Source organism: Erinaceus europaeus, chromosome 16 (genome assembly GCF_950295315.1).
Source record: "Erinaceus europaeus chromosome 16, mEriEur2.1, whole genome shotgun sequence".
Classification (NCBI taxonomy): domain Eukaryota; kingdom Metazoa; phylum Chordata; class Mammalia; order Eulipotyphla; family Erinaceidae; genus Erinaceus; species Erinaceus europaeus.
This window is the reverse complement of record NC_080177.1, coordinates 16,896,301-16,902,518: the sequence shown is the minus strand read 5'-3', so window position 1 is coordinate 16,902,518 and position 6,218 is coordinate 16,896,301. Positions and strand designations below refer to the sequence as shown.

At 47.4% G+C, this 6,218-nt stretch overlaps 1 long non-coding RNA gene across 1 annotated transcript; it reads left to right on the top strand.

Moving 5' to 3' along the window:
- The first annotated feature begins 3,111 nt into the window (after nucleotides 1-3,111).
- Nucleotides 3,112-4,184, top strand: LOC132533327 (uncharacterized). Its single transcript, XR_009545205.1, has 3 exons — nucleotides 3,112-3,212; nucleotides 3,750-3,821; nucleotides 3,951-4,184. It is a non-coding gene; the product is annotated as an uncharacterized LOC132533327 (long non-coding RNA).
- Nucleotides 4,185-6,218: the final 2,034 nt, after the last annotated feature.

Here is a 6,218-nt window from a genome sequence, read left to right as displayed (position 1 = left end):
TTAGGGAGACATTTCTTGTTGAGGAAAACAGAATGGAACAGGCAGAACCGGGAAGGTAAAATGCCCCAACCCTCCCATGTCTCCCAACTCTTCCCGGTCCCCCTCCCCACCCTCCCAGTCCTGTGTTTAATGTGCATCGCATGTACTATGGCATATCTATCATAGGCTCAACAGCCAGAAGAGGGCAGTTTTCTGGAAAATAAAAACAGGACAGTATTCCAGAGAGCGTTCACTCAGTGAGGGTGAATTTTACCAAATACGAGGTCCTGAGTTTGCATCCCCAGCCACCATATGGGAGCACCACTCAATGGGGAAGCTTCATGGGCATGCCGAACAAGTGTTGTGGTACCTCGCCTCCTCTTTGTGTCTCTTTGTTCCTTTCTCTTACCCACTATGTAAAGAAACGAGAGAGAGAGAGAGCTGAGACCATTGGAATCATATCATGCAGGAATAAAGCTACAGCATTGGCTGAAACAAATAAAAGAAAGAAAAAAGAAAAAGACAGGGAATGCGAAGTGCTTTGCAGCTGGTGCAACAGTAGCCTTCTTCAGAGGCTTCTCCAAACATAATCCCACAGATCTCAGGCCCACACTTCATCTTGGAGGACTCGGTGATTACCCGGAGAATGAGGGTGCTGAATGTTCTCTCCGGAAGAGTGGGTTTCAGACAAGCAAATGAGAGGTAAATCACTTCAGGCCTTCCCACTTCCCTGTCTATTATTGTTGGGCTTTTGGTGGACTGAAAAGAATGGTACACTGTTTGAATCTTGTAACACACATCTTAAAATGTGCTGGGGGCGGGGGGATAGAGAATGGAGGGAATGGAAGGCTCTTTCTATCTGTGGTGTAAGTAAAGCTTCCTGGACTTGTGGCTGCCAGATAGGGCTTTTCCTTGGGGAGCATGTTCTGAACAAGGATGTGAACGTGCGTGAAAAGGCAGTGGACAATAGCGTTAGCTTGCATGTGTCCTGTGCCAAAGGAACAGTCTTAGGGGCAAGAGTGTCTACCTAGAGCCACTATCCAGTGGGGGAATTCGGAATGTTGACACAGAAAGACTCTAAGAGTTTTCTGAGATGCTGAGAGACAGCATGGTGGAACAGTTTAGGAAGCCTCTGGCCACCTTCAGTGTCCTCCCTGCTCCCCATGTCCATCAGCATTTAGCCAGGAGGACAGAAACCCTGTCTCAGTCCTTAGTGGAAAGAATAAAATCTTCCTCAGGCTGGAGAGGCAGCATAATAGTTATGCAAAGGACTTTTCATACCTGAGGCTCTGAGGTCCCAAGTTCAATCTCCAGCACTACCCTAAACTAGAACTGAGCACTGCTCTGGTCTCTGTCTCTCTGTGTCTCTTTCTTTTTCTTAAATAAATAAAATGAAAGAAGGGAGCTGGGTGCTGGTGCAGTGGGTTAAGCACACATGGCGCCAAGTGCAAGGACCAACATAAGGATCCCAATTCAAGCCCTTGGCTCCCCACCTGCAGAGGGGTCACTTCACAGGTGGTGAAATAGGTCTGCAGGTGTCTATCTTTTTCTTCCCTCTCTGTCTTCCCTTCCCCTCCTGATTTCTCTCTGTCTTATCCAACAACAGTGACAGCAATAACAACGATGACAATGATAAACAACAAGGACAACAAAAGGAAAAAATAGAATAATTAAAAAAAATAAAATGAAAGAAGAAGGAGGGAGAAGAGGAGGAGGAAGAGGAGGAGGAGGAAGGAGGATAGGAAGAATGAAATCCTTCCAGGAGTACAGGCAAGAGGCTTCAACAAGATGGTGGCTCAGGGCAGGGAAGGGCGAGGAAGAGGGTGGATTCAAGAGTCACACTTGCAAACTCACTGGCTGATGTGGCCCCAATGCCCCACTGTGACTTCAGCAACATGAATCCTCTTTTGAGAGAATTAAAATCGGACCTTGTGGACTTGAGACAGAAAGACAGTGATGACAGGCAGAGAGAGGGTCCCCAGGCAGAAAACCAAGAATTCTTTGGTTTCTATGTCATCAGAAGACAGCACGCTCGTGATGTCCAGTGAGTCAGGCAGAAAACACTTATGAAGCTGCAGAGGCTGCCCCACACCCAGTTGTGCAAAGGACAAAACTCCCCACACAACCATTAGAGGGACTGTGTCAAGAGCTGACTGGGTGAATAGGGCACAGCCTGTGAAGCCTCAGCCTAGACCAGAGAGATCACTGCCCTCTCTCTCTCTCTCTCTCTCTCTAATTTAATATTGATTTACAAAATTGCATGTCAACAAGGGTATACTTCCACACCATTCCATTTCTACCACCAGAGTTCTGAATCTCCAGTCTCCCCACTGTAAGCCACTGCAGTTCTCCTAAGATTGCAGACATGGGCTAACTATTGTCTCTCCATCTGTCCACATTTGTACATAATTGCCCTTTTTTTCTTCCAGGTACAGTCCTCTCTTCCCCTCCACTCACAACATCTTTACTACATCCAAATGCCCCTCTCCTTTTCCTCCTCTCCCTCCTGGTGCTGATGGAGCTGGAGTTCACTGTCCTCTTATCCTCTTCCTCCCAACGGGAGTATGGATCAAGATTGTTTTGGGAGTGCAGAAGGTAGTTACAGAAGGTTCTGGCTTCTGTAACTGCTTCTCTGCTGGGCTGGACATGGGTGTTGGCAGGTTGATCCATACCCCCAACCTCACAGAGCTCCTTATAAGGTCCTCAGTTTCTGTTCAGTGCAGACACCTAACTTGAGGACACCCCCAACTCTCATTTCATTCATTTCACTTTCTCTCCTATTTCTTCCCTTCCCAGAGAGCTGCTTTGCCCCTAACAAACTGACCCTGTAAAACCTCAATGCCTTGGTCTCTCTTTTTCCCTTCATCAACCTTAAGGACTAGTCTGAAAAGCCCCACAACTAAATCCTAGGTCAAGATGTTGGAAAGCTCTTAGCAGCGTGGCTTCCAGTTTGCAGTGCATTGTCCTGTGGGCATGTCTGGGGGGGGGCAGATAAGTCCATCTCTGGCACTCGTGCATTCCAAGGGAGGGGAGGTCTTCCTGATTACTGGAGTGCCCCACTCCCTGGCCCTTCTGTTTCTCACAGTCTCCTGGCCATCAGGGAACGCCAGAGGAGATGAGCTAGTATTCCAGGCTCCCCAATCTGGCCAAGTTCTGGGCCACCCCCACCTGCTTCCCACAGGCAGTGGAAACAGCTGGAAGGAGGGAATTCAGGAGAAGGGCTGGGTAAGTGGGTCAGCCCCTGAGCCTGGAGACAAGACAGTGGGTGTGTGTTCATTGCTGAATGATTCCTCTCTCCTCTGGCTCTTAAGCAACCGCCTTCCCCTCTGAGATCTGCATCTGCCAAGAGGTGCTGCTCTGCCCTCTGGCTGCTTTATAATATATAAAAGCACAAGTGCTTTATAACAATGAGGCTCACTTACAAAGCCCGAAATTGTGCCAGGCAGTGTGCTGATCACTTCACCAGCAGGCCAATTGCCTGCCAGTGTGGGATACAAAATGAGACCTCCAACTGGAGCCTTAAAAGCCACGGAGCCTGCATACACCATCCCAGCAAGAGCCCTAAAAAGTCCTTTTGTTCAAGGGTCCGTCAAGAAAAGATAAACAAACAAACAAAAACACTAAAAACATTAAAGCATTGAATCCAAAACCCTCTCTGGGTTTATTATCTTTTTTCCCCACCAGGTTTGGGTTTGGTCCATGAAGAATCCATTGCTCCAGGAAGCCATGTTTTGATTTTTTTTTCCTTTCTTTTTTGTTAGGACAGAGAGAAATTGAGAGGACAGGGGGAGATAGAGAGGGAGAGAAGAAGAAAGACCCCTGCTGAAGCTTCCCCTGTGCAGGTATGTTAGTGGGGGTTCAAACCCGAGTTTTTTCTGTATGGTAAAATGTGTGCTGAAAGGGGCCAGCCCCTCTGACCACAGTTTTCTGTCTGTTTTCCATCCTGTACCATGAATGTGGCAACTGCTCAGGTTGAAGGAGCCTCATTCTTGAGATTATCACTGCCAGTTCTCATGGTTGAAATGCCACACCCCCACCTTGACCTCTCCAGTGATCTCTTGGTGAAATTCACGGACTGGCATCAGAGAAGACCCATGCCCATTCTAGGGGTTGGTGGGCGGGGGGAGACTCCTACAAGCAGCTATTTTCCTCAAAGCACTCTGGGTGGCAGAATGTGACAGACAACTAAAAAATTGTCTGAGGTGCTGAAGGCAAGATTGGTCCACTGTCCTCAGTCACCTCAGCTCAGAGACCCATACACATCAAACACCAAGCTTGCTTTCTCTCCACATATCTAGCCATATACACATGCTCTGAATTCACACAATCATTTCTTCTGACTCAGCTACCTACCACACTTTTTTCCCCCATTTTTTATTAGTGATTAATGTTGATTTACAGAATAATGGGATAACAGGGGTATAATTCTCCACCATTCCCACCACCCAATTTCTGCATCCCCAGCCCCTCCACTGGAAACTGCAGTAGTTCTGCCAAGGTTACAGATATGGATTGAGTATTATTTCCATAACTATCTATATGTATATATATTTGCCTTTCCCCCCCCTAAGGTCCTGCCCTCTCTTCCTTTTCAAATCACACCTACACATATTACTACTTCCAAATGTCCTTCCCTTTTTCCTCTTCTCTCTATGGGCCTTGATGGAATTGGAATTCAGAGCCCTCTGGTCATCATGCCCTAACATTTTTTCCCCCACTGGGAGCATGGGTCAAAATTCTTTATGGAGTGCAGAAGGTGGGATTTCTGGCTTCTGTAATTGCTTCTCTGAAGGACATGGATGTTGGCAGGTCAATTCATATACTCAGCCTGTTCTATATTTCCCTAATGGGGTAGAAACCTACCACACTTTCTTTTTTATATATATTTATTTATTCTCTTTTGTTGCCCTTGTTGCTTTGTTGTTGTTGTAGTTAGTATTGTTATTATTGATGTCATTGTTGTTGGATAGGACAGATAGAAATCGAGAGAGGAGGGGAAGACAGAGAGGGAGAGAGAAAGACAGACACCTGTAGACCTGCTTCACCACTTGTGAAGTGACTCCCCTGCAGGTGGGGAGCCGGGGGCTTGAACTAGGATCTTTCTGCTAGTCCTGGTGCTTAACCCACTGCACTACCGCCAGACTCGCAAGACCTACCACACTTTCTGTAGAGCTGTGAAACTCACTCTAGAAATAGCCAAGTAATGTGTCTTAACCCTTTTTCAGCCACCAGGTTCCAGATAATGTCATGATGCCAATCGGTCTTCTCAGGGGAGGTGACCCCACCCTGTGTCCTGGAGCCCCACTTCCCCAGATCCCAGCCCCACTGGGGAAAGAGAGAGACAGGCTGGGAGTATGGATCAACCTGTCAATGCCCATGTTCAGTGGGGAAGCAATTACAGAAGCCAGACCTTCCACCTTCTGCACCCCATAATGGCCCTGGGTCCATACTCTCAGAGGGTTAAAGGATAAGAAAGCTATCAGGGGAGGGAATGGGCTATGGAGTTCCAGTGGTGGGAACTTGTTGGGTAGTATGCCAGCTCCCTCTGGCTTCTGCTTAACCAAGCACCGGTATGCCTATATAGGGATTGGTTTGATCCCATTCAAAGCTGTCTATTTAAATCACTTTTACATTTACATAAAGCACCACACTCCCTCCAGGGCATTGGTGGTCTACTAATAGAATTCTCACCTGCTCCGCCCCCTCTCCTTGTCATACCCTAATTTTCACCAGTCACTTTTCTCTCTACCCTCTCTGCATCGCATCCTGTTCCCACCCTACTGGGCTAGTATATTTATAAGGACAAGATTGTTAGTAGATTTTAGTTTAGCTTAGCTCAGCTTAGATTGTGCTGCGTCCTGCATGAATAAAGAGATGCTGCCTACAGCTCAACCATGAGTCCCTGGTTGTCTGTTACCCACCCATGAAGCCAGCCCGGCGAAAACAACATAATGGCACCTACAACGTGGGACCGGACCTGTGCAACTCCCAGATAAGTGAAGACTTTGCCTACCTATGCACTATGGTCTTCTCTTCTGCTTACGAAGAGGTTTGCCAAAGCCTCTACTGTTTCATCATGAGACAGTTACTCTGTCTCCGGAACATTTTGCTCTGGGCCACACTTTGTTTCCCTGACCGGGAACTTTGGTTTCTTGTGACCCTAATCATAGAGCTTGGGAGATGCACTGAGATTTCTCCTTGGACTTTCTGGATTCCCTCTCCCATGTTACCCGAGGAGA